Source organism: Oryctolagus cuniculus, unplaced genomic scaffold (genome assembly GCF_964237555.1).
Source record: "Oryctolagus cuniculus unplaced genomic scaffold, mOryCun1.1 SCAFFOLD_59, whole genome shotgun sequence".
Classification (NCBI taxonomy): domain Eukaryota; kingdom Metazoa; phylum Chordata; class Mammalia; order Lagomorpha; family Leporidae; genus Oryctolagus; species Oryctolagus cuniculus.
The window spans coordinates 609,662-635,191 of NW_027208260.1; the positions used below are offsets into that span (position 1 = coordinate 609,662).

Here is a 25,530-nt window from a genome sequence, read left to right on the forward strand (position 1 = left end):
CTGGTATATTGAGTTCAGGGCACAAGAGGAAGGTTTTTTTTCTATCAGGGCACAGCTGTTGGCTTGCTCAAATTCTGGCTTGCTGTCGTAGTTTTGAGTGCCTCAGCCGATTTTGGTTTCTTGAGCTGGAATTTCCTAAATGTTTTCTGGGTCTGAGTTGGTTTTGCCTTCTTCGTTCCCAAATTTTGTGTTCTGACGCCATACAAACAAGAGTTTCAGTGGAGTAGCCATTATGAAATAAAAACACAACAAATAGGCGTTTGAACCTTAGAAATCTACAGGTAACACAACCAAGGTGAGTTTTTGTGTTTTGGAAAATAAAATGAAACAGTTTGGCTGAGGTGACAGATATTAATTGCCTCCAAACTGAGTTTCCCTGGGATTTTCAGGTTAATTCAGTCAGAATTCCACAGGCAGTCAGCTGGAGCAGTGGATGAATCCGGGAACAGCCGGTTTCCTTGCGACTATATCAACTCCGATTTCATTATGGATTCTTCCATTTCTTTGGCTTTTTTCTCCTTTTTCTTATTTATCATGGTTTGTAATGAATTTTCTGATTTGAGCTGTGGTTTTGAGGCTGGCATATTGAGTTCAGGGCACGAGAGGAATGGTCTTTTTCAAACAGGGCAAAGCTGTTGGCCTGCTTCAATTCTGGCTTAATGTCATTGTTTTGGGTGCCTCAGCCGATTTGTGGTTTCTTGAGCCTCAATTTCCTAAATGTTTTCTGGGTCTGAGTTGCTTTTCCCTTCTTCCTTCCCAAATTTTGTATTCTGACGCCATACAAACAAGACTGTGGGCAGAGTAACCATTATGAAATAAAACACAAAACAAATAGGCATTTGAAGCTTAGAAATCTACAGGAAACACGACCAAGGTGAGGTTTTGTGTTTTGGAAAATCAAATGGAACACTTTGGCTGAGGTGACAGATATTAATTGCCTCCAAACTGAGTTTCCCTGCGATTTTCAGGTTAATTCAGTCAGAAATCCACAGGCAGTCAGCTGGAGGGCTGGATGAATCCGGGAACAGCCGGTTTCCTTGCTACTAAATCAAGCCCAATATCATTATGGTTTCTTGTATTTCTTTGGCTTTTTTCTCTTTTCTCTAATTTATCATGGTTTGTAATGAATTTTCTGATGTGAGCTTTGGTTTTGAGGCTGCAATATGGAGTTCAGGGCACAAGAGGAAGGTTCTTTTTCAAAAAGGGTAAAGCTGTTGGCTTGCTCCAATTCTGGCTTGCTGTCATTGTTTTGGGTGCCTCAGCCGATTTGTATTTCTTGAGCGGCAATTTCCTAAATGTTTTCTGGGTCTGAGTTGGTTTTGCCTTCTTCCTTCCCAAATGTTGTATTCTGACGCAATACAAACAAGAGTTTGGACAGAGTAGACATTATGAAAGAAAAAAAAAAAAGCACAGCGCATTGTCCTTTTTGGATTAGAAATCTACAAGCAACACGACCAAGATGAGTTTCTGTGTTTTGGAAAATGATATGGAACCCTTGTGCTGAGGGGACAGATACTAATACCCTCCAAATTGAGTGTGAGTGCGATTTTGAGATGAATTCAATCAGATTCCAAAGTCAGTCTGTGGAAGGGGGACGAATCTGGAAACAGCCAGTTTCCTTGTGTCTAAATCCAGTCCAATATTACAAAGGACTCTTGCATTTCTTTGGTTTTTCCACATTTCCCTTATTTATCATGGTTTGTAATGAATTTTCTGATATGAGCTTTGGTTTTGAGGCGGCAATATGGAGTTCAGGGTAACAGAGGAATGGTCTTTTTCAAACAGGGCACAGCTGTTGGCTTGCTCCAATTCTGGCTTGCTGTCATTGTTTTGGGTGCCTCAGCTGACTTTTGGTTTCTTGAGCGGCAATTTCCTAAATGTTTTCTGGGTCTGAGTTGGTTTTGCCTTCTTCCTTCCCAAATTTTGTATTCTGACACCATACAAACAAGAGTTTGGACAGAGTAGCCATTATGAATTAAAAAAGACAACTAATAGGTGTTTGAAGCTTAGAAATTTACAGGCAATATGACCAAGGTGAGTTTTTGTGTTTTGGAAAATCAAATGGAACACTTTGGCTGAGGTGACAGATATTAATTGCCTCCAAACTGAGTTTCACTGTGATTTTCAGGTTAATTCAGTCAGAATTCCACAAGCAGTCAGCTGGAGGGGTGAATGAATCCGGGAACGGCCGGTTTCCCTGCGACTAAATCAAGCCCAATATCATTATGGATTTTTGCATTTCTTTGGCTTTTTTCTCTTTTTTCTTATGTATCATGGTTTGTAATGAATTTTCTGATGTGAGCTTTTGTTTTGAGCCGGCAATATTGAGTTCAGGGCACAAGAGGAATGGTCTTTTTCAATCAGGGCACAGCTGTTGGCTTGCTCCAATTCTGGCTTACTGTCCTTGTTTTGGGTGCCTCAGCTGACTTTTGGTTTCTTGAGTGGCAGTTTCCTACATGTTTTCTGGGTCTGAGTCAGTTTTGCCTTCTTCCTTCCCAAATTTTGTATTCTGATGCAATACAAGCAAGATTTTGGACAGAGTTAGCTCTGTGTCCATACTTCTGTCTCTTTACTAGATGAATAAAAAGACAGTGTAAAATGATTTGTAAAGAACTATAAGGGGTCAGCGCTGTGCTGCTGCTGCCAATTGAGGAGTGAAGCAGGAGATGGAAAACACCTCTCTCTCTCTCTCTCTCTCTCTCTCTGTGCCTCTCCTTCTCTGTTACTCTGACTTCTAAATAAAAAAATGAATCTTAAAAGAAGTATAAACATCAATAAAACACAAATGAAAATTGTATTCTCAAAACTGGATATTAAACCATGCCTTCTACACCTCTGTTAAAAGTTACATTCTATCATAGTCATTTATGATTTCTAGGGCCAAAGTAGTAAATAAGATTTTTCTGGAAGAGACAGAGGTTATGAGGGAGCCAGGATTTGGGGTCAGTTAGCAGAAGTGAGTGTCACTCTTTCAGATTTGATGCAGGAAAGGAACAGCAACTGATCCCTGAGATTTTGGTGTGGGAAGGAAAGGAAGGAGGGACTTAACAAAAGCAAATGCCCTCTGGTTGTGGGCACCCACCCCTGACTGCAGCTTTTTGGAGGAACAGCTGGTGTCTCTAGGGATGCTGCAGCCTGGACTCCATTTCCCAGAGTTCCCAGTAGCTCCGAGGTATTCTGCTTTCCAAATACCTGTGGGCATGCACCTGCCACTGCCAGTCCCTGGGGCTCAGAGTTGGACCAGGGGAGTTCATTCCTTGATCAGTGTCAACCCTGGGGGCTATGCTGCTCCTTCTCTGGCATTTACTGCAACTCCTGCTCTGCACGTGCGATCCCAGGCAGTTTCCGAGTGCTCACCCTGAGCCTGCCTCCTGCTGCTTCTTCCCTCTTCATCCACCAACTGTGGGTCCCACATGCCAGGGACTCTCTTCTCCACACTCCCAATTTCACTCCCCGTGTATCTGGAAGAAAGGGTACCTGCTCCAGGGACTTTCTGCTGCAGGTTTGGCATGCAGGAAGGGGCGGAGACACATGTGGGAGAAGTGTGCCAGCGATCCTGGCAGCTTCTCCCGAGGTCAGGGCTGGGACCCGGGCTGCTCTGTCTCCCACCTCTATTTCCCAGGCTCAAAGTGCCCGGACTCTCTCCTGCAGTACCTCACCTAAACTGTCCCTAATGTGCTTTATTTAGTGGTTACAGGAGAGAGGGGGCAGTGTTCTGGGAACCTGCACTCACAGGGAAGGAAGGCAGAAAGACTCCTGATCTCCACAGTTAAATAAGCCGGGTTCCCACTGTGGGTGGTCTCAGAATGCAGTCTGGCCTGGTCTCTTGATGTTTCCTGGGCTGGTTCCTGCAGGGTGGGGCTGGATGGCCCTCAGGAGGGAGCCTGGGGCAGCAGAGGGGTGGGCAGGAGGATCTGTCTAGGATCTGCCCCACTGCTCTCATCCTGCACCTCATCTTCCTGGTGGGGAGCAGTGTGAAGCGTGAATAGCTGCTTTGTGTGTTGATCCCTCTCAAGTATTAATTATCAAATTTTTCCAATGTGGAATTTGAAGCTGTTCCAGAAACATGGGGTGGGAAATCTCCCTTCTTTCAAACAGGCACAGAGACAGTGGAGGATCCAAGGAGTTTCTATTAATGGCCCTAGGCTCAGCTGGAATGATTTCCTGAGAATTGAGCATCAAATTCAAGTTTCTTAGCTGTTACAGCATTGGTGGGTTTAAATGGCAGCCTACATGATTAGAACCACATTTCCAATGGTCAGTGGGTCCAGTATGTTTGTAAAAGAGATGCCAGGGACAGATTTATTAGGACAGATTTATGACTGGAGTTTACAAAAGCAGAACTTAGGACATCTTCCCTCCCTAGACAAGATTTCAGTGGGCAGCTGTTTCACTCATTAATTGTGAGCATCCACTTTTAAAGGTTTGTGTTGGATGGGGTCCACTTCTCTTTCTTTGATGATGTATTTGGCTGCTTTTCATTTTCTGTCTTCAGCTATCTCTTCTCCTGTTAGCAAGGCTGTCAACTGTTTTGACCTGCCACTGATCCCTTTGCAAAGTGAGAAGGGAACCAAAATTAATGCAAGTCTACTGTGTTGTCAATAACTGGAGCTACTTTTTTAAAGATTTATTTATTCATTTGAAAGAGTTACACAGAGAGGAGAGAGAGAGAGAGAGAAAGAGAGAGAGGTCTTCCATCCGATGGTTCATTCCCCAATTGGCAGCAATAGCTGGAGGTATGCCAATTTGGAGCCAGTAGCCAGGAGCTCCTTCTGAGATGAAGCTGTTTTTTTAAATAATTATTTATTTATTTGAAAGGCAGAACTTTGTCCAGGTCTCATAGGTGGGTGCAGGAGATGAGGGGTTTGGGCCAACTTCTACTGTTTTCCCAGTCCACAGCAGAGAGCTGGATGGGAAGTGCAGCAGCCAGGATCCCAACCGGCACCCATATAGGATGCTGACAAGGCAGCAGTAGCTTTACCCACTATGCAACAGTGCTGCCCACTAACGGGAGCTCTTTTAATCTGAGTTTGCATAAAGAGGAGAATTACAGCATCATAAATACAGATAAGTAACAGTTTTTCTCTGCCCAGCACTTTATATTACCCAGTGCTCCACTGAGAATCTTACATTCCACACTGTGTAATTAAGAAGGCCAGTTACTTATCTTATTTTGGGTTCTGTGTTTAAACCCATGACACTTTTGACATGGGAGGATATTAGTTCTACAATTTCATAGAGACTGGTCTTTGGAAGCATCGATAGAAGTTATAACTGTGAGAGTGGTAAGAAAGAAGAGGGGAAGAAATAAGTGCCCCTTACCTCCCTCAGAGATGTCCACAAGTGCAGTAGACGATATGCCCTTATGGTTGACTTTCTGGGACAAACTGTGTTTGAGTGCTTCACATGTTCTGATAGAAAGGTGTTGCCACCAGGTTTTTAGTATATTTTGTTAGTTTTTAAAGATTTATTTATTTATTTGAAAATCAGAGTTACACAGAGAGAGAAGGAGAGGCAGAGAGAGAGAGAGAGAGAGAGAGAGGTCTTCCATCAGGTTCATTTCCCCAATGGCTTCATCATTGTGAACTTTGCTCAGTTCCTGACCTATACCTTTCCTTTAACCTAGTACTTTGCCATGTAGTAGCCCATGAAAACTGCAGACTGCATAAATGAATGAATACTTGGAGGGTTGTGATTTCTTAGAGGAACATCATGAGATAGGAGGAATAAAACAAAACAAAAGTATCCTCCGTATATAGAAGGTACACTGTTTTTGCAAGCCACAGCGAAGAGGAAGAAGCAGGAAAGTAGTGAGACTGGAAAGTTTGCGGCAAAGGTAATAGGCACTGGTCAAGAATTTAACAAGCCCATTAGGAAAACATTAAGGTTTCCTTACTTCCATGTAGACTCTGCCCTCTTATGGTGAACAGGGTCCTCTAAACCCACTTGTTGCACAAATGAAAACCCAAGCATTGTCTTCTCCCACAGATGGAGTCTGCTATTGGTTTTGATTTACATTTCCCTAATGGCTAGTGATATTGGGCATGTTCATCTATGTCTTGACCATTGAGATTTCTTCTTCTGAGAAACATCTGTTTTGATCCTTGCCCATTTCTTAGCTGTACATTTTGCTTCTTATTTGGAGATTTTCCCAGTTCTATATATGTATGTTCTGGCTATCAATCTTTTGTCATAATCAGAGTTTTCAATGTTTCCTGCCATTCTGTCCATTGTATGTTCACTCTGTTGATTACTTTGTTGTGAAGATGTATCTTAATATGATATGCTCAAATTTCTATATTTTATTTTTGTTACTTGTGCTTTTGGAATCTTACCCAAAACTGTTATCTATGCTTATGTTTTATAGTTTCTCATATGTTTACTTAGTTTCTGGTTTTATATTTAGACTTTTAATTCACCTTGAGTTGCTTTTACATAGTGTATGAGGTTTTGGGTATATTTTCAGGCTTCTACATATGGATAATCACTTTCCTTTAAACCATATGCTAAAGGGGTTCTTCTTTCTCCTGTTTGTTTTCTTTCCTTTGTTAAATAGGAGTTGCCTGTAGAAAAGTCGGTTTATTTCAGCTGCCTATACTTTTACACTGAACTATGAGTCTGTTTTCCAACAGTGCTAACACTGTTTCTATATTTTTAAGATTTATTTATTTATTGGAAAGGCCAGATGCTTCTTCCAAGTCTCTCATGTGGGTGCCAGCACCGTAGAACATGGTCCATCTTCCACCAATTTCCCAGGTGCATTAGTAGGGAGCTGGATTGGAAGTGGAGCACCTGGTCTCCTAGCAGCAACATATGGGATGCATGCACAGCAGGTCAAGGCTTTAATCCACTACACCACAGCACCAAACACTTCCTTATTTACTTCTGCTGTGATCTTTCATTATTCACTTTTTTCTACTGCCCTGCAACTTGACTCCTTCCTGTTTTTTTTCTGGGTCCTGGAGGATGGTAGTAGGTGGCTTCTGGGATCTTTTTGTGTTAGTAGATACTTGGTAATCTAAAATCACAGTTTTTAGTTTCTATATTTCTCTGCTAATCACTAGGACCTTCTGGATGACAATAGAAAATGCTGGCAGAAATGAGGATATATTAATTTGCTAAGAAAATGCCACAGAGAATATGATTTAAATCATGGAATTTTACTTCTCAGAGTTGTAGAGCTTGAAAATATCAGATCAAGGTGCTTAAATAGGCTCGATTTTTTCAGAAGCCTTTCTCCGATGTGACAGACACATCTACCATTTGATCTGCTTAAAAGCACTTTCTTCAGGTAGAGTCATGTTGCTGGTTAGCACTTCCGTGTTAGAGTTTTAGGGAGGCACATTTCAGTCCATAACAGCAAAAGGGGCCCTGTGGTCTACTTCAATGACAGCCATCTCTGCGGAGGACAGAAAGTTTGGAATCAGCGTTAGGATTTCTCACAGTATTACTGTCAGTGCTATCTCCATCAAATGTGCATTCATGTACACACAAATCTACCTGTACTCATAAACACATTCAACAGTGGAAATGCCTGATGGTTGTGTATGGGTAACATCAATATAATAATCCATAAGATGGCCTATTAGCAGACATTAAAAAGAGAATTAGAAAGAATGACAACAAAATCTTCAGTTACCTATATTTATGTCTATATGTATGATATTCAGTATTTATAGTTGCTAAAAGATGAATACTGATGTGTGGGAATAAAAGCTAAACCTTACCTTGCAATATTGCAGCCTAGTCTACATGAAAGATGTCTTCCTAAAACCATTCACTGGGCCCACTCTGTGGCATAGTAGATTAAGCATCCACCTGCAGCACCAGCATCCCACATGGGCACCAGTTTGAGTCCCTGCTCCTGCACTTCCAATCCAGCTCTTTACTAATGGCCTAGGAAAGCAGTGCAATATGCCCTGAGTTCTTGGGCCCCTGCACCCATGTGAGAGACCTGGAGGAAGCTGCTGACTCCTGGCTTCTGGCACCTGGCTTCAGATCGGCCCAGCTCCAGCCATTCTGGCCATTTAGGGGTGAACCAGTTGATAGAAGACCTCTCTTTCTCTTCCTCTCTATATCTGTAACTCTGCCTCACAATAAAGAAATACATTTTTTAAAAACCTTTCACATGTTAAATTTCTTAATTGTTTTAAAGATTTATTTATTTATGTACAAGTCGAGTTACAGACAGAGAGGAGAGACAGAGAGAAAGAGAGAGGTCTTCCATCTGGTGTTCACTCCCTAATTGATTGCAACTTCCAGAGCTGTGCTGATCTGAAGCCAGGAGCCAGGAGCTAGTTCCCGGTCTCCCAGATGGGTACAGGGGCCCAAAGACTTGGGCCATCTTCTACTACTTTGCCAGGCCATAGCAGAGAGCAGGATCAGAAGTGGAGCAGCTGAGTATTGAACCGGCCCCCATATGGGATGCTGGCGCTTCAGACCAGGGTGTTAACCTGCTCCACCACAGCACCGGTCCAACATTTTAAATTTCTGATACTCTAAAGTAGTACAGGACTGCATTACATCTAGGAAAGATGCATTTAAAAATTATAAATCTAGTACATTTTAGCAGAAGTTTTAACAAATACTTCTGATTTTCTCAGCATTATATATAAATAAATGACATAATGAGTCATTGTCAGATTTTTAGCTTTTGACAGCCACTTATAATATTTCACAGCTTTTTGAAATGTATTGCTAGTGTGTTTTTCTCAACACATGCACTGGATTTTACCAGTTTAGTGCACATGGAGTTGCCTCTTATAGGATTTGCATTTTAATGGGTTTTCATGGCACATGTAATCAACATCTGCAAAGCCTCTAAAACACATAAATAATAACATGAATCAGGCTTTTTTCTTAAATATTAATTTATTTATTTGAAAGAGTTGCACAAATAGAGGAGAGGTAGAGAGAGAGAGACAGACAGAGACAGAGACAGAGAGGTCTTCCATCGGCTGGTTTACTCCCAGTTGGCCGCAATGACTGGTCTGTGTCAATCTGAAGCCAGGAGCTTCTTCAGGGTCTTTCACATGTGTGCAAGGCCCCAAGGACTTGGGCCACCTTCTAATGCTTTCCCAGGACATAGCAGAGAGCTGGTTCAGAAGTGGAGCAGCCGCGACTTGAACTGGCACCCATATGGCTTGCCAACACTGCAGGCAACAACTTTATCTGCTATGCCACAGCGCCAGCCCCACATTGCATCTTTTTAAGATGATATGGATTTAAGTTCATGAGAAATTATTAGCATAGTGGGAACTGATAGATATGCATGAAGCAGGATGGACTTGTTAGGAATGGTGATGTTAATTTTCTTATAAAATAAATAAATAAGAAATTAAATATGGTCAGACATAAATGAAGACTAAATTTTATTAGTGGTAATCCAGAAAACACTGATCTCAGGTCTTTTTCTTCCAGTGTTAAGTTTATATTTTTAAATGCATATTAAGTGAACAAATTTCATGTAATTTATATATACAGATTGAAGAGCAAACTGATAACATCCTATCCTATCTTCCCTTGTTCTCATATTTCCAACTCCCTCCTTCTTGTTTTATTTTCTTTTAATTTTGACAGCTGCATGCTTTGATTTTATTTTAGAATCACAAGCTTTAACCCTCTACAAAATAAAGAATTCAGCAAGTAGTAGCAGAAATATCAATGAGTATATGTTGTGTACTCTATCAAAGAGTACAGAAAAGTGCTATGAACAATACTCAAATCTCAAAATGTCAATTTAACTCATATGCTGCTTTTTGTTGTCTATATATTAATTACCACCAGTCAGAGAAAACATATGGTATTTGTCTTTTGGGGACTGGCTTCTTTCATGAAGCATACTTGTTTCCAGTTCATCCATTTAGTTACAGAAGATGGGATTTCATTCTCAATTATGGTTGAATAGTATTTTACACTGTATATATAGCTCATATTTTTGTTCCAGTCACCAGTTGATGGACATCTGGGTTGATTCCATGTTAGCTATTGTGAATTGAGCTGTAATAAACATGAGGGTACAGATAACTCATGCCTGTGCATATTCTATTTCATTTCATGCGGATAAATTCCCAGTAGTCAGATGGCAGGATCACATGGTATGTTTGTTTTCAGATTTCTGAGGAACTTTGATACTGCCTTCCATAATGGTTGCACTAGCTTCATTCCCACCAACAGTGGATTAGGGTACCTTTTTCTCTCCCTCTCCACCAGCCTTTATTGTTTGTTGACCTTTTCAAAAGAATTATTTATTTGAAAGATTGAGTTACAGAGATGGAGAGGCAGAGGCAGAGAGACAGAAGTATTTTATCTGCTTGTTTATGCTCCATATGGCCCAACAGGTAGTGCTGGTCCAATCGGAAGCCAGAGTCAGGAGCATCTCCCTGGTCACCCATGCGGGTGCAGGGACCCAGGCACTTGGGCCATCCTCCACTGCCCTCCCAGTCCAGTGCAGAAAGCTGGACTGGAATAGCAGCAACCGGGACCAGAACTGGCACCCATATGGGATGCCGTCTCCACGGGTGGAGGATCAACCCAGTGTGCTATGGCACTGGCCCCCATCAGGGATATTTTTCTATAGTACTCTCTCTCCACTGTATCTTTTTCTAGTTGAAGAATTAAGGTGATGCAGGATTAATAGAAGGAGTTTGAGAGGATTGTTTCTCTTTCAATTGTGTTGAATAGTTTGAGAAGCATTAGTTCTTTAAAAGTCCTGTAGAATTCAATAGTGAGGCTGTCTGATCCTGGACTTTTGCTTGTTGGGAGGGTCTTTATTACTCATCCAATCTCTGTCTTGGTTTTTGATTTGTTTAGCTTTTCTATGTGTCTTCATGACTCAATTTTGGTATATTGTGTATGTCCAGGAATCTGTTGATTTTTACTCTAGGATTTCCAATTTGTTAGCAGTCACAACAGATGCCCACATCCTATATTGCAGTGCTAATCTGAGTTTTGGGTACTACACTTCCAAATCAGCTTCATGTTAATATCCCTGGGAAGCAATGTATAATAGCTCAAATTCTTTCATTCCTGTCGTCAAATTGGAGAACTGTAACCTCAATGGGGACTTGAGAACCTGGTCTTGCACAGTGGTAGCCATATAGAAAGTGAACCAGCAGATGGGAGATCTCTCTGCTTCTCTTTCCTTCTCTCTTTGTCTCTGTGTGTCTCTGCCTTTTTTATCATATTAAAATATTTAATTACTTACTTGAAAGAGTTACAGAGAGAGGGAGAGACAGAAATCTTCCACCACCTAATTCATTTTTGAGACGACTTTAATAGCCAGAGTGTGGCCAGGTTGAAGCCAGGAGCTTTCCCTCCGATGTGCATGGCAGCAAGGAGCTTTTCCTGCAATGTGCGTGGCAGCATCCCAGGCACTTGGGCCATCTTTCCCTGCTTTTTCAGTCCATTGGTAAGGAGCTGGATCAGAAATGGAATAGCTGGTACTTAAACTGGTGCACATACAGGATGCCAATGTAACAGATAGCAGCTTTGTCCACTGCACCACAACCACCAGCTCCTCTATCTGCCTTTCCAATAAATAAATCTTTTGAAAAAGAACTGAAGGTAGTAAAAGTCATCATGACTGAGCAATGGCAAATTTATTGAAGTGATCTATTTTCTTAAAGATCCTTTTATGAATTTGAAAGGCAGCACTAGATGGAGAGAATGGGAGAGATTGATCTTCCTCCTGGTTTGTTCACTCCTCAAATGGCTGCAATGACTGCGGCTAGGCCAGACTGATATCAGGAGCCAGGGGCTTCTTCCAGGTCTCTCACAAGGGTGCAGGAGCCCCAATATTTGAGTCACCCTGTGCTGCTTTTCCAGACACATTAGCAGAGAACTGGATCCGTTTGGAGCATTAATGTCTATGATACTCTCCTTGCAGTTGAAGGATTTAGAATCCATTTTGATTATGGGTGGGCCAAGTACAATGTCTTCCAATTGTCCAAGGTTTGGATTAGATGGGTTCTGAGAAATTTTGTTAAAATAGTTATTAATCTTGTTTAGACAAGGTCATAGTCAAAGTGGAGGTTCTCTCCTCCCTTCAGAGAAAGGTACCTCCTTCTTTGATGACCTGTTCTGTCCACTGGGATCTCACTCACAGAGATCTTTTGCCAGAGTGTCTTGGCTTTCCATGCCTGAAATACTCTCATGGGCTTTTCAGCCAGCTCCGAATGCCTTTAGGGCTGATTCTGAGGCCAGAGTGCTATTTAGGACATCTGCCATTCTATGAGTCTGCTGAGTATCTCACTTCCCATGTTGGATCACTCTCCCCTTTATTTACTCCATCGGTTAGCGTTAGCAGGTACTAGACTTGTCTATGTGCTCCCTTTGACTCCCAGTCCCTCCACCATGACCAACTGTGAACTGAAACTGATCACCTGGAACAGTGAGATGGCATTGGTACATGCCACCTCAATGGGATTGAATTGGAATCCCCTGGTATGCTTCCAACTCCACCACTTGGGGCAAGTCAGCCTGAGCATGTCCCAAATTATACATCTCTTCCCTCTCCCATTCCCACCACCATGTTCAACAGGGATCACATTTCAGTTAATTTTCAACACTTAAGAATAACTGTGCATCAATTACAGATCTAAACCAGTCATATTAAGTAGAACAGATAAAAAAAACTACTAAGAGGGATAATGTATTAAGTTGTTCATTAACAGTCAGGGCTATGCTGATCAAGCCACCGTTTCCCATAGTGTCCACCTCACTCCAACAGGTTTCCCTCTTGGTGTTCAGTCAGTCGTCACTGATCAGGGAGAACATATGGTATTTGTCCCTTTGGGACTGGCTTATTTCACTCAGCATGATGTGTTCCAGATTCCTCCATTTTGTTGCAAATGACTGGATTTCGTTGTTTCTTACTGCGGTATAGTATTCTAAAGAGTACATATCCCAGAATTTCTTTATCCAGTCTATCGTTGATGGGCATTTAGGTTGGTTCCAGGTCTTAGCGATTGTGAATTGTGCTGCAATAAACATTAGGGTGCAGACCTCTTTTTTGTTTGCCAATTTAAATTCCTTTGGGTAAATTCCAAGGAGTGGGATGGCTGGGTCGAACCGTAGGGTTATCTACGACCTTGTCTAAACAAGATAAGAGTCGGAGAACTCAGAGGGCTTCCATAGCCTTGGAAACTCATGACTGGAGCATAGGGAGATTACTGATGCCATAGACAGGAGTGTCAATTGGTAAAGTCAACAACAGGAGTCACTGTGCACTTACTCCTCATGTAGGATCTCTATCCTTAATGTGCTGTACATTGAGATTTAATGCTATAACGAGTACTCAAACAATATATTTCACTGTGTTTCTATGGGGGTGCAAACTGTTGAAATCCTTACTTAATGCATACTAAACTGATCCTCTGTTAAAAAAAAAAAAAGAAATTATCAATTCCCAACTTGACTCTCACTGGGATTAAACATGACAATAGGTCTGCTCTGATTTCATCATCATTTTTAAAAAAAATCATCTATTATTTTTCACTTTATGTTTCTGTGTGGGAGCAAACTGTTGAAATCCATACTTGATGTATACTAAGCTGATCTTCTGTATATTAAGATAATCAAAAATGAATCTTGATGTGAATGGAAGGGGAGAGGGAGTGGGAAAGGGGAGGGTTGTGGGTGGAAGGGACGGTATGGGGGGGAAGCCATTGTAATCCATAAGTCGTACTTTGGAAATTTATATGCATTAAATAAAAATTAAAAAAAATAGTTATTAATCATAACTCTCAGTTTAAGCTTTGCTTACCAAATTTTCATGTTTGCTGATGTTTATATCTATGGGAAAATTGGGTCTCTGGATTGCAACCAATGAAAGCATCCAGACTAACAGTAATAAGGTCAACAGTCAGCAGAATGATGTCCAGCTGAACTGAAATAGCTTTTCTTATTTGGTAGAGGGGTTACCTCCTACATTATGCTGACATACTGACATAGACAGTAGATATTGGAGCCTGTCCCTTCTGCCAAATGGAGAATACCATATTTTGGTCCATCATATATATATTTATATATTATAATATATATTATATATTATACTATATATTTCTATACATAATATAGAATTGCATATAATTATTATAAATATATAATTGTATATAATTATTATATATGAATTTGTTATTTATATATAAATAATTATTTCTGATCCAGCTCCTTACCAATGGATTGAAAAAGCAGTGAAAGATGCTCCAAGTACCTGGGTTCCTGGGACACACATCAGAGGAAAAGCTCCTGGTTTCAACCTGGCCACACTCTGGCTATTGAAGTCATCTCAATAATATATATATATATATATATATATATAAAATACATATAATAAATTATATAATATTATCTGTTTATAATTATATATTATATAATATATTGTATAATAAATTATAATATATTTTATATATGAATATATTTATATACATAAATATATAAATAAATGTAAATATATATATAAGGAATTTATTTATGTATTTGACAGGTTTACTTACAGAGAGTGAGAAGAAGAGACGCAGAAAGGTCTTCCATATGCTCATTTACTCCCCTAATGACTGCAATGTCTGCAGCTGGGCCAATCTGAGCTAGGAGCTTCCAGGTCTCCCACATTTTGGCAGGGACCAAAGCACTTGGAACAGCTTCTACTGCTTTCCCAGGCTATTGCAGAGAGCTGGATGGGAAAAGGAGAAATGGGGACTAGAACTGGTGCTCATATGGGGTGCCAGCATTGCAGGTAAAGGATTACACCACTGCACCACAGTGCTGGCCCCAGTCTATCCTTTATTAAGGAGATCTCAGTAATCATGTTCAGGTATTGCTGTCCTATATTCATGGCCAAAGTCCTAGCAGGCAACATGGTTTGGAGAATCATAAGCACAAGGTGTGTAGGAGACTTCATTTCTCATACAGCACAGTTAATAACAAGGTTCCAAGAGGGGAAATTACTTGCATCATAGTCTTTGAGAACTAATGGACATCACAGGTGATCTAAAGAATTTAGAAGGTTTGTGAGCCCCTAGAGTGAAAAAGTCACTGGGAGCACAAGGACAGTGCCTAGAGTTTATTTTGATGGATTTTAGCCCCTTTCATTGGAGGGAGGCCCGAAGAAGCTGGACTGATTAGTAAACCTCAGAAGTGTCTTTTCAAGGTGAAGGCAAACTGAGACTGAGGGGTTTTTGGAAAAACGTTGAACAAAAGACATTTCCCACACGTGGTTAAGACACATCATTTATCTACTGATTTTCATCAGATCTGTTAACATTAGGTATAAGGTACGGTGGACATGGTGGATGGCATATAGCAATATGATTTTAGTAATATATCATGAGGTGCTTTTTTTAAATGGATTTAGCAGGTAAAATTGGGCTACCTAATGGGATGTAGCTGGAATAATCACCTTTTTGTTAAATAAATCTGAGGTAATAAATGTTAGTGTATGAAGACATTGAGTTTTCTTTTATTGGGCCTTCTTGGTTATTTTAATCTGGGATCTGCGAATTCTCATTTTCTTTATTTTATTCCTCATCATGTCGGACCAACTCTGCTGCTTTGGGGATTTTTTTAGTACATCTGATATTTGGAAATTTAGACAATAGTATAGTTAAAATGAGATGTACCAAGTAAAGTATTTATTTTTATTCTGATACATATTTTGGAATTCTTCTAAAATTCCTATTGAGTATCCTTGTTAAATTTAGTTGCATCCCAGGTTAAGACTTAGTGGAGGCAGGCTCCATGGCTCAATAAGCTAATCCTCCACCTGCGGTGCAGGCACACCAAGTTCTAGTCCTGCTGGGAGAGCCAGATTCTGTCCCAGTTGCTCCACTTCCAGTCCAGCTCTCTGCTATGGCCCAGGAGTGCAATGGAGGATGGCCAAAGTGCTTGGGCCCCGTACCTGCATGGGAGACCAGGAGGAAGCACTTGGCTCCTGGCTTTGGATCAGCGCCATGTGCCAGCCGCAGCACACTGGCGGCAGCGGTCACTAGGGGGTAAACCAACAGAAAAAGGAAGACCTTTCTCTCTGTCTCTCTCACTGTCCACTCTGCCTGTCAAAATAAAAAATAATTTTTATAAAAAGACTTATTGGAGCCACTTTAGTGATTACACCCATGAAACTTTGTTAATAAATGCAAATAGAACCTGGGAAAATTGATGTATATCTTATGCTGTAGAGACTTAAGATTGAACATCTTTTTTTAATCTTTTTTAATTATATAATTTAAAAACAAATTTTAGATTTTTTTTTTACTTTACTAAGTCACAGCTCTGGCCCCATTAATATGACTTAACAATGTCTTTTCCTCTCAGAATTCTCTCTATTGTTTCAGTTAACTGCATGCCTTTTCTTTACATTCAGATTCCCTCAGCTGTCAAAGCTTATTCATCTTAATTCTGTTGTTCCTATTTCCCTCCCTTTTATTCTGTCCCTAGGCTAATTGAGATCATGATTCTCCATTCCTTCTGTGTGGTGTCACAGTAGGCTTGAAGTGTTCTTTTTCTCTTCTGATTTCTAAAGAAAGAAATTATGTATTCCCCCAGTTTAGATATTTTAATAATGCACTCTAAAACAAAGGTTAAATGTTCTTAATTTGACAAGAATTTTCGGGGCCAGTGGTGTGGCATAGTGGGTAGAGCCACCACTTGCAGTGCTGGCAGCTCATATGGATCCAGATCTCTGCTATAGCCTGGGAAAGCAGTAGAAGATGGCCCAAGTCCTGGGCCCCTGCACCCATGTGGGAGACCTGGAAGAAGCTCCTTGCTCCTGGCTTTGGATTGGCACAGCTCTGGCCATTGCAGCCAACTGGGGAGAGAACCAGTGGATGGAAGACCCCTCTCTCTTCTCTGCCTCTCTCTGTGCAACTCTGACTTTAAAATAAATAAATAAATCTTTAAAAAAAGATTTTTTTCTAATTTTAGATTTGTTCTACTTCATTGCCACTTCAGGGTGTGTGTAAGGAGTGCATATCCAGTTTTTCTATTTTGGAATTTGGGGATTTTGTATTAGCTCTGCTGTGTATTCATTTTTCTTGAGCATTGGTGATATCTTCTCCTTAGTTGTATTAAGAGAGAGAGCAATAGCCCTCATGTCTTTTTAGGTAAGTAAGACATATTAAAAACAGAGCATTCAGTATACATTCATAGTAGTTTGACTTGTTCAATTGATTTTCCTGACCTCCCTTGGATATTCTTGGTCTTTGCTGTACAACTTTCTATACTCATTAATTCTTTGATATTCCCAAATCCAGAAAATGAATGACTCAACAGCTGTGTTCCTGTATTTGCTGGGACTCAGGGTAAGAAGCAAAGTGGAGGTGTTCAGGAATCTAAAGTTACATGCTACATAGCAAAGCACATCATTTCCTATACAAAGTGACTGGGAAATCCAGAATCTTTTGCACACATATTGGATCCTGAACTATTACTGGACTATTCAGTAAGATTTTAATGTATTTATTTTCTGTGTGTGTGTTTGTATTTCTAAATAAACTCTGCTGGGCTACTTAACATTAACATGTATTGCAGAATTCTTTCATCAGTTTTTACTTTTAAAAAGTTTCTCTTTCAGTTTTATGGGAGAGGGTAGAAGTTTCCTGCTATGTAACTGAAAGTTCATTCATTCATTAAAGTTAAAAATATTTGTTGCAAATTGGTAGAATACTATTAATTCTCATGTGATTTACATGAAACTAAATACATTCTCTATTTTGTTTTGCTTAAAATTTCTGCATGTGTGGACTTCTTTTTTCCTTCTTGCCCCAAATCCCTTTGTGTATTGGGATGGCAAATGGGTTTTACACTGGAGAAAACATGTTATTTTGGCAAAGAAGTACTTAGCCTTCCTGCTTCAAGTATTCAAATATTGCATTGGAAATCAGTATATTTGTTTACTGTACAAATGTCCTTCATACAATTTTGTAATCTTCTGGGATGGGAGAGGAAGCAGGAAATAGGAGGATTATGGGTGGGAGGGATGTTTTGGGGGAGGGGAAGCCACTGTAATCCAAAAGCTGTACTTTGGAAATTTATATTTATTAAAAAAATTAAACAATTTTGTAATCTTCATCTTCCTTTTTATTTCATCCTTTTTAAAAAAAGATTCATTTATTTTACTTGAAAATCAGAGTTACACAGAGAAGGAGAGAGAGAGAGAGAGAGCAGTCTTCCAACCGCTGGTTCACTCCCCATTTGGCCACAATGGCTGGAGCTCTGCCAATCCAAAGCCAGGAGCCAGCAGCTTCTTTTGGGTCTCCTATGCAGGTGCAGGAGCCCAAGGGCCTGGGCCATCCTCTACTGCTGGATAGTAAGTCTTACTTGCCTAAAAAGATGGATAGTAATTTGAGTAGCCAGGACTTGAACTGGCACCCAATTGGAATGTCAGCACTGCAAGCCACAGCTCTACTTGCTACTCCACAGCATCGGCCCCCTAAATTCTTATGAGTATTGCTACACGATTGGAATTTATAATTGATAATGCTGAACAATTGAAACTGTCTTATTTACAATTGTAGGACTGGATATGGCAGTTCTACTTGAAGTAAAGTATGTAGCCTGCTTATTGTATGATTTTCGGAAAAGCATGTATTTATATATAACAGCAGATCTGTTAATCATTTAAAAGTGAATTGTCATGATTACCCAGATGTAAAGAATGCAATATGTGCTAATGAGTTAGCAGTCACAGACATTTAGAATTAGAGGGATTTTAGAACTTTTTCAATACTGCAGTTTTTATGAAAAACTAATAATTTTTTTTATTTGACAGGTAGAGTTATATACAGTGAGAAATCAGAAAGGTCTTCCTTCCATTGGTTCAGTCCCCAGATGGCTGCCACAGTTGGAGCTGTGCCCATCCAAAGCCAGGAGTCAGGTGCTTTCTCCTGGTCTCCCATCCGGGTGCAGGGCCCAAGCACTTGGGCCATCCTCTACTGCCTTCCCGGGCCATAGCAGAAAGCTGGACTGAAAGAGGAGCAACCAGGACTAGAACACTTTGCCCATAAGGGATACCAGCACCACAGGTGGAGAATTAACCAAATGAGCCACGGCGCTGGCCCCCGATAAATTTACTCTTAACAAAATATCAAAATATCTTATTTAGTATAAAGTTAGTAGTGAAAAGAGACTACCTTGTTGAACACAGAAATTTGAGATTATATTTCTTGGTATTAATTTGCATCTTAAGGCTTATTGCCTAGTTTATTTCAATATTTCAATCTAATATTACTAATAATATCTTGTACTTAGTGGTTCACTGTGTGCCAGACAATATTCTTTTGATTTTTTAAAAGATATATTTATTTATTTATTTGGAAGTCAGAGTTACACAGATAGTGAACAAGAGGAAGAGAGAGAGAGAGAGAGGTCCTCCATCTGCTGGTTCACTCCCCAGATGGCCTAAAATGTCAGAGATATGCCAATCTGAAACCAGGAGCCAGGACCTCTTCAGGGTCTCCCATGCAGATTCAGGGGCCCAAGGACTTGGGCCAACTTCCTACTGCTCTCCCAGGCTATAGCAGACAGCTGAATGGAAAGTGGAGCAGCCTGGACTTGAACCGGCCTCCATATGGGATGCCCCCACTGCATGCAGTGGCTTTACTAGCTACACCACAGCACTGGCCTCAAGACAATGCTCTAAAATGATGCATTAATTATTCCCAAATATTGAAAAGTGGCATGGTACACATTTGAATGTGTTGTTTTGTACTAGTTGTAGAAAGAGTTTAAAATATATTTATATTTAAAAATGTAAGCTTTGATCTAAAGGTTTACTTTCCCTTAAGGTGCCTGTTTGGAAACTGAGAGATCATTGAAGTCTCAAGATAGAGTACAACTGATCTTATCCAAGCCTCCTTTATCACATGAGGATGCTAAATGCCAAGCCCAGAGAAGTAAAGTGAATTGTTCAAGGTCACATAGGTAAGTTGTGGCAGGGATAATTCTGTATTAGCATTAGGTATCCTGATACATAGGCCACTGTTCTGTCAATTTTGTACTCCTTCTGGAGTTAAAGATTCTAAGTTGTGGAAAATTGAATTTGGAAATTTAGTGGTTGCTATGTTGTTATGGTGAGAAATTTCTGTGTATAGCTATGAGTTGCTTAAATTTTATTCAATATATTTTTCTAGTATGTTTGCTATTTATTTGAAATGTATAACAAGTAGCTTCATCTATTTGCCAAAAGAATTTTTAAAGATTTATTTATATTATTTGAAAGTCAGAATTACACAGAGAGAGAAGGACAGGCAGAGAGAGTGGTCTTCCATTCACTGGTTCACTCCACAGTTGGCCTCCATGGCTGGAGCTGTGCTGACTGGAAGGCAGGAGCCAGGAGCCTCTTCCTGGTCTCCTATGCAGGTGCAGGGGCCCAAGGATTTGCACCATTTTATAGTGTTTCCCAGGCCATAGCAGAGAGCTGGATAGGAAGTGGAGCAGCCAGGTCTTGAACTGATGCCCCTATGGAATACCAGCACTGCAGGTGGCAGCCTCACCCACTATGCCACAGTGCCAGCCCTTGCCAAAAGAATTTATAGAAGCTATTCCATATATACACTTCACAATTATTTAGTTACTTGACATGAACTATCCCTGCATATTTGAAAATTTTGAATGGTATCACTTGGGTTTTAAGAATGTTATATTTTAGGTCTCTTAATATTTTTAGTGATGATGTTTTAAAGGCCCTTTCTGTTTTATGAAAAATGATAAGGATTTTGTTTTACAATGGCCATAGTATTACTACTTAAAGCAATAGATTAAATAAAACTTTTAAACAAAGTCATTTAATACTGAATTCTAACACACTGGTATATTTTAAAGTGAGAAGCCGGATTTCTTTCAGATATTCTAAAGAAGAATGATAATCAAAATTGAAGACATCTACAGTTTTTAATCACTTGTTTTAAATATTGGTCATAATGGTCCAATTTTGAGTTTAATTTTAATTAGCTTTTAAATGATTCAATATGTTTTATAGAAAAAATTCGGAGAACATAATTATATACTCAACCTCCCTCCCTTCTTTTTCCTTCTTTGTCATTTTTTTTAGCTTATGAAATGACATTTTCAGTTTACATTACATTAAAAAGGGTTCTTGAATCAAGGGACAAGTTTAACAGGCAAAAAGCAAAAAGATCGTAATTTAGAGGGAATACAGACAATGGCTCTAAACAATATTTGAATATCACATCTAAACAATATTTGAAGAAATTGATAAATATTTTAATTTCTCCTACTAAAATGCTCAAAGTCTTTAATTATTTATCAAATATTAGTGCAAAATTATGGATTTAAATGATCCCAAAAAGTGATGAATTTTTGTGTAATAAAGTCCAATTTTTGTCAAGGCTTTTTGACAGTCTCACAGAAAACTTATGTTTGTGAATGGGAAGAATAATACCAAAATATCCATACTACCAAAAGCAATTTGCAAATTCAATGCAATCCCAATCAACATACCAACGATGTTCTCAGAGCTAGAAAAAATGATGCTAAAATTCACATAGAAACATGAGAGATGCTTAACATCTAAAGCAATATTATAAAGCAAAAAAAAAGCTGGAGACATCACACCATATTTTAAGACATATTACAGGGGTCAGCACTATGACAAAGCAGATAAAGTCACCGTCTGCAGTGCCGGCATCTCATATGGGTGCCAGTATGTTTCCCAGGTGCTCCACTTCTTATACCCCTCTCTGGTATAGCCTGAGAAAAAAGTAGAAAATGGCCAAAGTCTTTGGGCCCCTGCACCTGCATAGAGACCTGGAAGAAGCTCCTGACACTTTGATTCAGATCAAGACAGCTCCGGCCATTGTGGCCATTTGGGGAGTAAACCAGTGGATGGAAGACCTCTCTCTCTCTGCCTCTACCTCTCTGTAACTCTGCCTTTCAAATAAATAAACTGCAAAAAAAAAAAAGAAGAAGAAGTGTTAGCACTGATATAATAACAGACACATAGTTCAATGGAAAAGACTTGGTAGCATAGAAATAAACCCAAATTTCTACCAGCAACTCATATTTAACAAAGGAACTAAAATGAACTGGAGAAAGAAGAATCTCTTTCACAAGTGGTGCAGAGGAACTTGATTATCCATATGTAGAAGCCTGAAAAGAGACTCCAACATCTCTTACACTATGTGAAAGTGAACTCACAGTGAATTAAAATGTAATCATAAGACCCAAACCCAAGTAAACATAGGGAAACTCTAAATATTGTCAACACACAATAGCTTTTGGGTAAGATTCCAATAGCAATAGTCACAAAAATAAAAACAGAGACATTTGAGTATATCCAACTAAGATACTTCTTCACAACAAAGTAAACATCAGAGTGTAGATACAATGAACAGATGGCAGGAAAAATTAAAACTCTGAATGTTTACAGATTTCCAGAGCATTTACATGAATTGGAAAAACTCCAAAAAATACAGTGAAGAAACAGGCAAGGATCTGAATAGACATTTCTCAGAAGAAATGTACATGGTCAAAACATGTGAATATGCCCGATGTCACTAGCCATTATGTAAATATAAATCAGAACACCATATCAGTCTCCAACACCTGTGGGAGAATACAACACTCAGGTGTTTGTGTGTGCAGCAAGTGGGTTTAGAGGACCCTGTTCACCTCTGGAGAGCAGAGCCTACAGGGAGGTAAAGAAACCTTACTGCGCAGGGGCATGCTAATCTTCTCTGTATCATTCCAATTTTAGTATATGTGCTGCCGAAGCGAGCACATGTGCTGCCGAAGCGAGAAAGAGATGAAAAGAATTTATCTCAGCTAGCCACTAATATTCAAGAAACAAGGTCTTCAGGAAAGCCAACTCAACTGACATTTTCATGTCATTGTTAAATAAAGGAAAAATTATCTAGGTTCAGCAATACGTAGTTTATAAGAGAAAGACTACAGAGTAATTTCCTTGGCATAGAAATAACTTTTTTTTTTTTTTTTTTTTTTTTTTTTTTTTTTTTTTATCCATGAGGGCTTGCTATCACCACCACACACCCACATCCCATATACAAATGTCTGGCTTGAGTGGTAGCTTCTCTGCTTTGAGGCAAGTTTCTGCTAGTGTGCACCCTGGGAGGAGACGGAGGATGGCAGAAGTGCTTGGGTCCCTGCACCCAAATGGGACATCCAGAATGAATTCCCAGTTCCTGGTTTTGGCTTGGTCAAGCTTTGGCTATTGCAAGTGTCTGGGGAGTGAAGCAGTGGTTCCCTCTTCCTGTCACTCTGCCTTTCAAATCAATAACTGTTGTTGGTAATGACTAATAATGATATTCACTGATTGTCAAATTTTGAATCTATTAATTATAGACAATTTCTCTTTGTATTTTTAAACTTTCATAATGTTCTGTAGCCAATTTCATCACTAGAAATAAAAACTTTTCCTCAAAAAAAAAAAAAAAGAAACCTTACTGCTTTCCTAATGTGCTTATTAAGTTCTTGACCAGCGCCTGTTAGTCTTGCCACAAACTTTCTAGTCTTACTACTTTCCTTCTTCTTCTTCTTCTCTGTGACTTGTAAAATAGTATACATTCTATATACTGTGGATACTTTTGATTTATTTTATTCCTTCGGTCTCCTATGAAGTTCCTCCACAAAAGCACAGCCCTCAAAATATTCATTCATTTATGCAGTCTGCAGATTTCATGAGCTACTAAATTCCAAGTAGTATGTTAAAGGCAAGATCTGGGCCTAAGAGAAAAGTGGTCTAAATTCTGTGCCTAGAAGAGGATTTGGGACATAGTAGAACTTCAGTGAAGTGCTATGTGAATGACATGCACTCATTAAATGAGTAATCTAAAGCATACACTTCATTTAAGCAACACAGCAGCCCTACTCACCTCAGGTAGAGCAATTGAGAGGAATAATGTGAACAAAAATAAGACATCAATAAGTTGAATAATAACAGAGAAAAAACAAAATGAGATAGATGCCAACATTACTGAGCTATTTTTGAGGAATTAAATTGATAGAGGGGCTGGCATTGTGGCCAAGTGGGGAAAGCTGCAATCTGTGAGGCCAGCATAACATCTGAGTTCCACTTTGAGTTTAGGAATCTCCACTTCCAATTTAGCTCACTGCTAAACACCTGGGAAACCAGCAGAAGATGGACGAAGGACTCAGGTCCTTGCCACTCATGTGGGAGACTTGGATGAAGCTCCTGACTCCAGCATGCCCCAGGCTCAACTGTTGAAACTCTCTGGGGTGTGAGCCAGCAGATGAAAGCTATCTATGTCTTTCCCTCTCTCTCTAAATCCACCTTTCAAATAATAAAGATTTAATAAACAAATTAACTGATTTCAAAATACACAAAAACATGAACAATACTATATCATTTTTATGCCAAACTGATAAAAAATAACAAATGCTAGAGAGCACATGGGAAAAGAAAACCACCATATATGGTAGGTGAAAACACAAGTTAGTACAGATGTTATGCAGAACAGTATGGTCATTCCTTAAAAAGGATAAAAATTGGGGCTGGCGCTGTTGTGCAGTGAGTTAAAGCCCTGGCCTGAAGGGCCAGCATCCCATTTGGGTGCCAGTTCTAGTTCCAGCTGCTCTTCTTCCAATACAGCTCTCTGCTATCTCCTGGGATAGCAGTAGAAGATGGCCCAAGTCCTTGGGCCCATGCACCCATGAGGGAGACCCAGAGGAAGCTCCTGTCTCCAGGTTTCAGAATGGCATAACTCTGGCCTTTGTAGTCATCTGTAGAGCGAACCAGCTAATGGAGGACCTCTCTGTGTCTCTACCTCTATTGTAACTCTTTCAAATAAATAACAAAAATTAAACTAAGATAAAAATTGACCTACCATGTGAGAGTTATCTTGCTCTTGGCTATATAGAATAAGGAAATTTTATTAGAAGGAAAGGAGGAGAGCATATCAAAGATACAGCAATTTTCCCATAACACAGCCACTATAACACAGTTCACTGCAGCCAGGATGTGAAACCAATCTAGCTGTCCATCAGTGAAAAACAATGGACAGGGCAACCTCTTTTAGATACAAAAAAAGAACAAAATATTATTAAATTAATTGAAATAAGCCAGAAGCAGGAACACAAATGTCACCTGGTCCTTGTCGCATGTGGAAGTGAAAGAAAATAATGGATCTGAACACAGAACTGTGATTACTAGAGGCTGAGAAGGGAAGCAGCTAGGGATAGAGGGGGATTGGATAATAGGTATCAAAAATCAAAGAGGCAGAAAGAACTTCTGGTGTTCCATAATATAATGAGATGACTACATTCAACCATATTAGGTTCTGTGTAAAGAACTGAAGGAGAGGAGCTGGTAGTCTCAAATCATGGAGAAGAATTAGAAACTGTAGTTGCTTGGGGGCCAGCATTGTGGCACAGTGGGCTAACACCCTGGCCTGAAGCACCAGCATCCCATGTGGGTACCAGTTCTAGTCCTGGCTGCTCCTCTTCTGATCCAACTCTCTGCTATGGCCTGGGAAAGCAGTAGAAGATGGCCCAAGTCCTTGGGTCCCTGCACCCAAGTGGGAGATCTGGAAGAAGCTC

At 39.8% G+C, this 25,530-nt stretch overlaps 1 pseudogene; it reads right to left on the reverse strand.

Annotated features, from left to right (window-relative positions):
* Window positions 1–22,667: 22,667 nt before the first annotated feature.
* On the reverse strand, window positions 22,668–22,735 carry LOC138848094 (U6 spliceosomal RNA; annotated as a pseudogene).
* Window positions 22,736–25,530: the final 2,795 nt, after the last annotated feature.